This window comes from Homalodisca vitripennis, unplaced genomic scaffold (assembly GCF_021130785.1).
Source record: "Homalodisca vitripennis isolate AUS2020 unplaced genomic scaffold, UT_GWSS_2.1 ScUCBcl_2987;HRSCAF=8205, whole genome shotgun sequence".
Lineage (NCBI taxonomy): Eukaryota > Metazoa > Arthropoda > Insecta > Hemiptera > Cicadellidae > Homalodisca > Homalodisca vitripennis.
The window spans coordinates 45,753-58,172 of record NW_025779107.1 but is presented as its reverse complement, the minus strand read 5'-3'; the positions used below and the strand labels follow the sequence as shown (position 1 = coordinate 58,172).

General features: G+C 31.8%; 1 long non-coding RNA gene across 1 annotated transcript; it reads left to right on the top strand.

Annotated features, from left to right (window-relative positions):
- The first annotated feature begins 636 nt into the window (after positions 1-636).
- Positions 637-3,034, top strand: LOC124372356. Its single transcript, XR_006923326.1, has 3 exons — positions 637-714; positions 1,428-1,576; positions 2,940-3,034. It is a non-coding gene; the product is annotated as an uncharacterized LOC124372356 (long non-coding RNA).
- The last annotated feature ends 9,386 nt before the right edge of the window (positions 3,035-12,420 follow it).

Genomic DNA, 12,420 nt, shown 5'->3' with positions numbered 1-12,420 from the left:
GTCGAGAATTATATGGAAATCAAGCATTTTGTTGAAAATTTGGTCTTTATAATGATTTATTTTCTAGATATTGAAGGTGTCTTTTAAATGATAAATTATTAATTAAAATTATTCACTGCCAAAAAGGACATAAAATACACAATCTTAAGGGAAAACCATTGTTAAAGAGTTTTTAACTATTCAAATATTTCATTGGAAAGAGAGTTGTAAGTATACATGAAATGACATGTTTCATTGTCTTTGCAAGGGGAGTTGTCATTTTAAAATTAGAGCTGGTTTTTTTTAGTCTTAAAAATTTTGAATATGCAAAAAAGCTGTTGATTTTAAGATACAATTCAACTGTCCTATAGACTATCATTCCAAGATTATAGCAGGTGGAGCTGACCTGGTTACCACCATACATTCACGCGCGTGCGTGTGTGTGTGTATGTGTTTCAGCTCCCAGTTGCTAGTCACTTACATAATTTACTTTATTGATTGATTTATTTTTAAATCTATCATATATAAGAACATTGTATTGTAAATAATGCTAAAATGATTACACAAAAATTAGTAAGTGTCTCAAATATTGAGAAAATTTCCAGTTATTGTTATATGTAGAATCCTGAACGATGTTTGTTTGTGTTGTATATTACAATGCTTTTATATTTGTTTCAGACTTTTCTTTGTCCAATATGGACACGGATATTTTGGGAGACTGTTACGGAAGCGATGGTATGTTAGTTGTTTGTATGAGTTGAATTTTGTTCTGCAATTACTACTTCTTAACTTATAAATACTGCTACAGCTATTTATATATCAAATATATTAAAATTAATGACTATTGTTAGAGTAACAATATAATATTTGCTGTCCATAATTCTAATACAAAAGCTGTATGCATGAATTTAATATCTGTGGATGTTGCTTTATTGTCTAATCAAGCGCTGGTCTATAATCAATATTTACATTAAAACTACATATTTTCTAGGCTCAATACTATCATATGAATTAGTAAGATGCTATTAAGTTTATTGTATTTCTTTAGTTTTTAATCTTTTGTGTACTATTTTTATAATGTATACAGTCAATTAAGAGTAGGCTTAAGTTCAAGATTTTCAAGGTGTTAAGGACCATAACTTTCGTATTTATTCTAATGTAATTAATTTTTAATTAATCTGTTCATTAAAGCAAAAACTTTATTTTATCATTCACAGATGTAACAACAATTTCCAAAAGTCTTTATTTTTCTTATTAGTTTTCTGTTTTAATAAAAATTGTAAGTACTGCAGAAAAACACAAATGAAAAAATATTGTACATGTAAGTACAAAAAAGCATACATTGGCACAGAATGTAGGCAATAATTACCACAGGTGAAAAATATATATTTCTTATCGGTAGGGTCGTCATTATACTTTTACATATAAAAAACTTTGCTTTATTACAGCTCTCAGTCCATTCCTAAGACTCAGTCCACCACCCAATGACAGAGACTATATCTTCAATTTGGCTGACAGTGAGGGTGTGGCCGACTTGTTTGATGTCCCCATGATAATGAAATGACGCATATTCCTCAGCAGGTCAATCTTCTTTTAGGTACATATCTACTTACTTAAATTTAATTTTTAAATTTACGTTCTTTGATTACAGATGTCACCGTCTTAGGTAATCAACTCTACTAATCAAAACATACCATTGTAGCTGTGTAGTTTATTGTTTTTCCAAACCTTCTTAAATTTTCATTTTTAGATAGAAATATTTATTCCGATGCCTCAATTAGAAGTGTTTGCACTGGATTTATATTCCAATTAAATACAATTTCGCAAGTATGGGTATAAGCTGTTGTTTTTTTTAATTTTGTTGTTACCAAGAAAAAGGCCAAGTTAACAATAAGAGCTGGCTGTAGTGAAATAAACTTTAGTTTTACTCTATAAGAACAATGTTAAACTTCAAGCACTTTTTGCGCTCTTGTTTGTTGTATGATTACAGATGTCTGATTTTAAAAGATACGATTAATGAGCATCCAAATGTCTTTTTAGTTTTTATTGTAAATTTCTTACTTTTTGAATAAATGAAGTACAAAAAAACTTTTGACTTTTTGTTTGAATAACCAATATAAATATTGAAATTGTTTGAATATCTATTAATCATATCCTTTAAAAGTAGATATATCTTTAAAACTCATCCGTAGTTTTAAGATAAAAAAATAAGGACATAAGGTACTTGAAGTTTGTTTCTTCTAGAGCATGAGTAAACATAATATGTCACCATTTACAGTTTTATTTTTTCTGTATTTATTACTCATACTTAGAATACTGCTACATTTATATATAAAAAAATGTTTGGACTTCCTCATTATTGCTTATTTTTATCTTAATTAATTAAAATTAACTACTCTATTGTCAGAGTTACTCAATATAATATTTAGTGTCCATAATTCATATGGAGCTAAAATCAAGATGGTCACCAGTTCAGCCGGCTCTTAACTTAAAACTGAGTGTAATTTTGTAACCTTTGTGAGAGTTTTCTCATTTGTTTGGTCCACTATTCACCAAATGAAAAGCAAAACAATAAATAATGCATTATGAGTACTCTTCTCTCAAAAATAACCTTCAAACAAAGTACTCTTCTCTAGTTATAAAAGTGTTCTTTTAGAAACTAAAAACATAAAAATTTGTCCAAAACTTATGGTTGATGCAAATATTTCATGTTTCTAATCCAGAAAAATTGACGTAATCAAAAGTGTTTCTTCAATAATTTTATAGTTACAAATTTAGATTTGTTTTAATAATGAAATTGGGCCGCACAATATCTTAACCATTTACAGCCTAAGCCTTAATCAGTCCTTTCTTTAGTATATGAGTTAAGTATATGCAATAGGTACAACATTTTGCAGATTTTGAGTTAAATTTACATTATATAAGTAATTTAACAATATTACTATTTGATTCCCCAACAGACACGTGTACCTGACGATGATGATGGTGGTGCTACAAGTGAGTTTTGAGGAAGTTTGCTTGGCGGCTCCTCCTCGCTCAGGATTTCCAATTGAAAACACGTTGAGGATTAGCTTTATGGAAAAAGATATTCTCATTTATACTACAAATGTTTTAGTATAATTTGTATTCATTCCCTAGTTTAAAATATTTCAACTGCCAATATCACTTACCACCACAGTAACTTAATTTTTTACATATATAAAGCTGAAGACTTATAAATTGTAATGCCTGTAAGTATCTAAGCAGTAATGGCTTATAGCACATTTCCCCCATGGTAAAATATATTGAAATGAGAATAAGTATGTGCATTGATTGTCATTTGATACAAAAGCACAACATTGTCAACGTTGAAATGATATGGAGGAAATCATATAAATGTAATAAGAACAATGAAGTTGATACTGTCACAGTTTGGTAATAACAATTTTGTATTTACATTTGAAATCCTTTTTAAAAGGTTTTGTGAAGTAACAATATTACATTATTGGTCTTTGTAATAACAGTAATAAATGAAGAGATACTATAATGATGCACAAATCAGAAAAAGACATGGATTATATCTTATTTCTGAAAAGTACTAAAGCTTCAACCAACAAAAGGTTAAAAGTTGTTTTGTTTTAAAATTAAAAAATATTTACTCCTCTTTTGAACGTTTCTTATGTTTTAAGGTATGTTGAAATTTTGTAACAATACATCTACACAGGTACATTTGTCAAAATACAAGAAACACTGGACTTTTTAGTGTCTCAGATTTTATTTCTTTATATTTGTAATCCAGGTTTTTTTAACATTGAATAAAATTTAATATCAAATCAATGTTTTTACCGAGTTGTGAAATAATTTACATGTTATATTCACACTCGAGCCAATGTGTACCATACTTGGTTCTCGGTTTAGAAAACTTTAAAGGGGTGCTATAGTGAGTCTGCATAGTAACACCTCTATCCACACATCCCCTACAACAGGACAACATGGAAGTTTGCTATATAGGTGTGGAGAAGGGGCCGGCTCACTTCTGCCGAATGAGGGCGAGTTAAGAAAACCTGGATGGGGTGCACAAACTATATATTAAATATATTCAAAATTTCAACAAGATAAAAACAAAAACAGTGATCAACAGTTTATTTAATAAGATTTGAGTTTTTTAATCCATAATTATTGTTGCTGCCTCAGATAACAACACCATCTCATCTATAGTGCACTGGTTTATAACAAGATGGTTGGCCAACATATCCCTAGTTAACTTAGGAACTATTTGAATTTTGGAACTGCTTTAATTTATAACATCAATACCAAATCATACCCGGAATCCTGCAACATAGGGCGGGCTCGTAATAAAAAGGAAACGTGAATTGAATTAACAAATAACTTAAAACTAAATAATAATAATAAACTTTCAAATACAACAATAAATTAAACGGGCCCACTGAAACGTATAGAACTTGTCATGGGATTGTTCCTAGTTGATAGAAAAATCAGCAGGCTTACCTTGAAAACTACTTTCTAGAGTCCACTGATTTGAAAGAACATGTAAAAGTACACATGTTTTAGAAATTTGTTATTGCACTGCAATATTTGTAAACCGGTAGAGCATACCAGTTGAAAAAGATTGCGGTGCAGTTTAAAATTTCTAAATATGTGTACTTTTATATGTTTTTTCAAATCAGTGGACTCTAACTAACAACAACAGCCTGTCAACTAACAACAATTCTTGGCTCTCAGTTCTGTTAATTCAAACCTAACTTATCACAGGGTATGGATCACAGTTTATTGCTCTCAAGTATTTAGTAATCCGCCATGGCATGGTGTGAAGGATCGGCCGGGAAGAAGGGAGGCGGACAGAATAGTACTCCCGCACTTGGACTTCATCAGTAGAGCATTGTAGACTTAATCAGACATAATTAAGTAAACATTAACTTTTTTAAACTGATAAAATATACAATAATGAGGAGAATTAAGAATGTTGGGGTAAAAGTTTGACTGGCCACATGCAGAATTTCTGCCACTATGACGAGTTGACCGCCTTGACGTTTCATGTCTGAGTTGCCAATGCCTTTAGGAACACAGCAATGGGTTTACACACATACCACATAAATGCGTAACTCAGGGGACATCTGGAGGGCGGGGCAAGGAACTGCCTTGGCTCAGTGCACAAGCTTATGTATTACCAATGGTAGCACACTGGCGCATCATTATTAGGCTATGTCAATGTTAGGAGTGGAACTATCAAGTAGTAACCTTTCTAATTTGCCATAATGCAAGCCATACTACTAGGAAACCGAAAATTTGGAATTAGGAAACTCTTTTTAGCCTACTCACTCTAGAATGAAAACTAGGTGTAAGCTAAGGTAAACTACGTTGTAAAAAATTCAAGCAATGCAGTTCAAGTTTCACGAATTTTCTCATACACGTTCAAGTAAACTAACTGTTGCCAATGTTTCCAGAATCCAAACTATATAATAGTACTAAAGTTATAATTATATAAATATGTCATTTTCAGAGAAAAGCTTAAGTTTACTAGTTTTGATCACACGTCAATTGTACAAGTGGTGGGAAATGTGCTATTTTTTAAGAGCCTTACTATAAGTGACTTGTTTCTGTGTTTGTCTAAATAGGTAACTGCCATTATTCCCCAGATAAGTGAGCAGATTTCAATCACATTATGAATGTTGTAGATATGTTAATAATTATTGTTAGTTAAATATTTCTTTGTATCCACATTTTACACTATTTCGTTTTTATTTCACATTTATTATACAACTTTGACATGGACAATTTGAATAATCTGTTTTATTTGAAGTTATCAATTGTTGGTCCGTTTTATGGAAGCTGCAATATTGTTATTGTATATTTTGTATAGAACATATTTTTATCCATTTTTAACTAAGTTCTGTATGAATTGGATGAATTAAATTTAAGTTTATTATTGATGATAGATGTTTAGTTGAAAGGGCGACACATTGTTACAGACAAGTGTAAATGTTATGTTTTAGAAAAATCAAAACAAGCAATTGTTTAAGTGATTGAACATCTTTTCAAATTCTAGAAATACCAATTACAAGTTATAACCATATTAAGTTATAGTAACTGTTGGATAGCTACAGTGATAACAGTACAACCCAGTTACTTCAGTATATGCTCTGGAACCCTCCAGCTGGGTTGCATTGGGCAGTTAATAAATTATGAAATCACTAAAATTTCTAGGAGAATCAATATCCAGCTGAAAGGGTCATGACAACGTCTCATAGTAATTCGTCTTCCACTGCTCCTCATCCTGAGTGAGACGGTACCAACTAGATTCAATGCAAGGAGGCTTTACTAAAAATACTGAGTACTTTATCTACTCCACATATACCCATCTCTTCTAACAGCTCCTCAGTTATTGGACATAAACTTGCAGCTAGAAGAGAACTGGGCTATGTCCTGGAACATTTTTAATAGTGAGATTAGTTTGTAACAAACAACCCCCAGCTCTAGGTAGTATGAACCTTCCTCAGAAATTGTAAACCCTGCTTAATTGGTTTTGAACTGGAGTGGAGAGATAGTGGAGCAGAGTACTAAACTATGAACACGTTGTTAATGACGTTCTCTGTACGCTTTTCATGAAGGTCTGGTCAGCCTCCATCTCAAAAGGGAAGTAGGGCCTTTAAAGGTGTTGGAAATTATTTTAAGTTGGGAATATATTTTTTATGGTTTTTTTTGTTATGTTGTTTTATGTTTTGTTTTATTTTGTTACGTAGCTTTTTAACCCTCTAAGTGGCGGTAATATGTTGCTGGAATGGCGGGCTATTTTTCAGAGTCAAGCAGGACTATCTTATAATTTAAAAATAAAATGCAAATTCTAATATGAGCAATGCTTGTGATATATCAATGTTTTCGTAATAAACTACAGAATAACATAGTATAGTTATTTTTTACATACCTTAACCTTTTTTTATGATATCCACACAAATGTTCAAAAAAAGATTTTTTTCTCCATCAAACTTTTCATTTTTACGTTCTGTAACTTTAAAAATGTCATTCCTAGGAGATTATGTTAAATGCAACCTTTATTCACAATTTAATTCTAAACAAAAAACCTTCAATAATATTTTTTCTATTTACAACACTGTAAAAGTTATATGGGAAAAACTTAATCTAGAAAAAACACTTTTTCTAGTCAGAATCGCTAGAAGTTGCTTGCCTTTTCCTCCAAAGCCCTCAGTAAAAAAACAGACCGCGGGAGAAAACTTAGGATTATTGGTACTTTGGGATTATACCGACCACACCAGTATGAAGAACACAAAAATATAAATTTATAGAAACAAACATGATAGAACGAAAAAACAACTCTTTAATTACAAAATTAAAAACTTACAAGCATTTCCAGGTATTGTAATCGGTATTGTTGTCTCTGTTATCTTTCTCGAGAATCCCGATTACGGCAGGCAGCGCGGCATCACATGATTTGCACGGTACATAATTGCCTTTCCATTACAATTCAATTTATATTTCTGATCAGCCCCTCTAGAATTTGATATTTTACTGATAGGTACTATCTCGAGGAATGTTTTTCTTTCTTTGACATCAACGCGGGGCAGCACCATTTTGGGTGGCGGAATGTGATCAAGAATAAAAACAAGTTTTGAGTGTTTTTTCAATAAAGAGTTTAGTTTTAGTTTGGTAATGTTTGTTTTTGTTGAATTTTAGTGTTTGGAGAAATGTAGAGGTAAAACACGGAAGTACAACAAAGCGACGCGACTCTGCAATCACGTTATCTACTAGACCGCTCGACTTTGACCTCTGTCTGAGGATGGGAAGGGGTTTGCGATAAGACAATTCCTGTTTTATATTGACGAAATATTGTTTTACGCTAATCTAGTAATCAGTAGAAGAAAAATGTCAAATAACGATTCATGTCTGGGTGTGGTCGGTATAATCCCAAAGTACCGGATTATTTCAATTAGTACCATTGATTATTTTATCGTGATGTTGATGATACTATATGAAATGTATTTGAAATTTAGTAGTGAACGCAACTGTGCAAACTAGGCGTAAAAATAATTATCGGTTGCCTAGCAATAAGCGGCAATGTGAAGCGACTTCTAAGACGTCGCTTGCCACGTCACGGCGGCGTAAATAGAACGTCTCAGACGTCGCTTGCCACTTAGAGGGTTTAATATGATTCCCTGAACGTAGAAAAATAATTTTAATCACTTCATGTAAATTTGTATGTCCAATTTATAATCAGTCCCAAATAAAAACTTCTGAAAATAAACCTGTAAAATTTTAACTGTTTATACATGAATTATAGCATTGAAGAATGACGTGTTTTCAATTCATTCATGATTGAAAAATCATGTTTTATTAAATATAACTTTTTAAAATTATATATTTTAAAATTGTTTTCTTTACAACATTAATTTTTATAAATAAAAAACATGTCACTCGGAAGCTCTAACAGTGTCACTCGTCATTACATATTCCAACTGAATTATCCAATAAAACTACAACACATTCTTAAACATCTTACTTTGTTGACACTGTAACTAGAGAAAACTTGTTATACTTCTACATTATATAACATAATAAACACTAATGTTAATCACAAGACCGTACAGTCAATGGAAGTTACTACAATTTTGTGCAGGTAACAAATGCAGTGAATTTTCTATTGACCTAGGGTAGATTATGTATTGCAGGATAAGCATGGGTGCATATTGAAAATTAAAAATTACTTTAACTAAAACTTTTCTCCTGGAAGAGGAAAATTACTGTAGTTCAATGATTACCATGTAATTAGCCCGGTACTACAGTAAGGTTGATTTATTCTGCACTGTGAAAGTGCATGAATTATCCTAATTCTATTACTGTAGCTCTTTTCTCTGTTTTTTACAGAATAGATTAATATTTTGTTTTTGAGTTTTTCTCCCTTTGATTTCTGGTAATATTGATTTTGACTTAACTATGAATTTTTCTAATTATTTAAGAGTTTACTGTGTTTAAAAAACATGTATCAATCCTGCATGATAGTTTTCTCTTGGTGTTGATGATCTACATATTCCACTAAATATTATAATCATTACAAAATTATACAATCTAATTTTTTTATCTGCTAGCTTGTTTTATTTTGAAATATTTCATTTTTAGATTATATTACGTAAATATACATACTAGTATGTTGGTAAAAAAGTGTAAAATATGTATTAATGAAAATTTGTTAGTTATGTTACCATTATTGTATTGTAGGTTAAAAAAATAAACATTGTGGAAAAGTTAACCTGTGTAAGTATAAATAAAAAATAAATGGGGACTATTTTTGTTTTTTATCAATGATTTTTTAATTAATTAAAAATGCATAATTTTTATACCCATTTCAGAAAACTTTTCTTGTATTTACATTTATTTATAAGAGTACAATATATGTTATCTAATTATATCAGGACTTTTTTAATTTAAAACACAATATGTGTTCTTGTGAATGAAATGGAGCATAATCAATTAGTTTACATATAAAGTTGATTTATATGTGAAATGTGATGTTATGTATTTAAATATGTAAAGCAATAAAAAAATTTAGTTACGTTTTTTGACTTTATACAATCCTCCTGATTCGTCTGTTTATCTATAGTTATATAAACATTATAAACACTATATCTATAGTTAGACCCGTGATAACAGAAATGTCTGATGATGATGATGATCTATAGTTATAAAAAGTCTATAGCTCATTTCATTCTCGATATGTTTTCTGGACAGACAGACAGACAGACGAACAAACATCAATTTTGGAACTACTTAAAAATATTGGAAATGTGCTGAAAAGTGACAAGTGTAACATAATTTGAGAAAGTGTACTTCTTTGGTAACTTTGAATAAAAAATTGGATTTATTAACAAAATTTTTAACATAACAGTTATAAAATTAGTGAAACTGAACAACTTTGACTTTTTGGACACTCCTGTGTACAAGAAGCAAAATTAGCTAAAACTATTATCAGTGAATAGGGGTACTTTTAAAATGAGGTATGGTTCAACCTACCTTTACATTTGAAAATCTGTCATAAATGACCTCTACCAAGTGCCATTTTGGGTAGGTGTCTTGGTTCAGCCACTATACGAGTGGATGGGTTGTCTGCTTTACCATATATACAAAATTTCAACTTTATAGCTCAACCTGCTAACACTAATAATTGAACTCATATACAGAAAAACTGGTAAAAACAAAATATTGAAGGGCTCTACTAAACATAACAAAAGTCTTACTAGCAATCGAACAAAGTAACCTCATTACATGATTATTGTAACATGTTTAAAATGTGAAATGACTGTACACACTTTGTTTACAAACTTGTTACTCTATGATTGTCTTGTTACCATCTTGTTTAACCATACGACCAATGTAAAAATGTTCATTAATGCTCAGCCAATTCCAATAGAGTGAAATGCACCATGACTGATCTCAAATTAGGTAAATATTTCACAACTAAGTATTCAACAAGAAAAAAAACGTTTAATTTAGATCCAAGATAGCGTAAATTTGTTTTGACAAATACGAGGTAGGTTCAGAAAGTAAGTTCCATTGGGATTAAAATTGAAGTGTATATAAATACAGAACAATTATTTATTTCACAAAATTCTACAACTCTTCAACTACTTTTCCACATAACCGCCAAAATTTTGTAGGCATTGGGCATAGCGTGGCACAAGTGTTTTGTATAATTGCTTCATAGAAGTTTGCCGCCTGTGTCTTCAACCAGTTGGAAACATTTTCTGTCAGTTCTTCGTCATTGTTGAAGTATTTGCCTAGGAACAACTTGAGATGTAAGAACAGATGAAAGTCGCTAGGAGAGAGGCCAGAGCTGTACGGAGGATGGTCAAACACGTCGCAGCCAAATACTTGTAGGAGGTGTTTTGTCACATTTGCAGTGTGTGGTTGTGAAGAAAAACAACACCTTTGGACAGCAATCCTCTGCGCTTATTCTGTATTGGGCGGCGCAATTTCCAAAGTGTCTCGCAATAAACATCTGCTCTGATTGTTTGACTACGCAGTAAGAAATCAAGGAGTAAGATGCCTTTCCAGTCCCAGAACACTGTGCAAATCAATTTTCGAGGTGTCAAGATTTGTTTCCCCTTAACTTTTGCTGGGGACGAAGTGTGCCTCCATTCCATTGTTTGCCGCTTACTTTCAGGGGTGTCGTAAGAAACCCAAGTTTCATCTCCTGTGACTATCCGTGTCAGATATTCTTCGCCGTCTTCATCATAACAGGTCAAAAACTGAAGTGCACTACCCATCCATTTTGTTTTGTGTTGCTCAGTAAGAATCTTTGGTACCCAACATGAGCAAAGCTTATGAAATTTCAGTTTTTCTGTAACAATTTCATGAATTAGTGATCGTGAGATTTGAGATAATTCCATTGCGAGAGCACTAATTGTAAACTTGTGTTTTTCGTGGATCTTTCATCAATCGCCTGAACCAGTTCTTCTGCAACCAAAGATGGAGGCCCACTTCGTTTTTTTCATCGTGCACTTCCACTATGTCCTTCATTGAACTGTTGGACCTATCTTCTCACCATTGAATCACTCATCGCATTTTGTCCGTAAACTTCGAAAATTTGCCGATAAATTTCAATTGGTTTCACTTTCCTAGCATTCAGAAAACGAATCATATATCTGATTTCATAAGCGGCGGAATTTTCAATAAACACTGACATTGTAAACAAGCACAACAAAGCGTACGTGGCTAACAGCGATCTCAAGATGGCGCATGTTTCTTCTTGATACAGAGCGTCTACCGCGCATGTGTGGAACTGCGATCGCAGCGCTGTGATAAATTGAAAAGGAACTTACTTTCTGGACCTACCTCGTATTTTTTGTAATAAATATTGTTTTACATAGTTTGAATTTTGTCAACTTGACTTAGTTGGTGTAAAAGATTGCCTAGTGCTCAACCCATCAGCTGAATTGTTAATTATTAGTATTATGTTTTACTAAATCAGATGATAAAATATTACTTTATTCTATCCATACATATTTCAAACTATGGACCTTTATTCTTGAAATAGCCTACTTTAGACCGATTAACTAAAACTCGACTAACCAAATTTTTGTATTAGTCAAATTTATTCAAAAAAGGAGTTATTGATGTTTAAACACAAATAAATAATAATTAACTTTAAATTGTAGTTTAACAAAGCTCAACCCAGGAACTGGTGAAGACCGCTGCAGTGACGGTCGATCACTCTCAATAATTCAAAACATCGCAGAGAAAAAGCCACTTTATAAAGTTAACTATAATGCTTTTCAATGAAAGTAATGGTAGCATTGGATAGCGGATAAATAAATGTATATAGCGCTCCTTAGTTTTGGAGTAAGCTTGACTTAGTTTAGTTTTCATTTATCTTATCGATTGTTTTCAAGGTCGCTTGACGTACGTTGGCACCAGCGTTCTTACGTTTCGAGC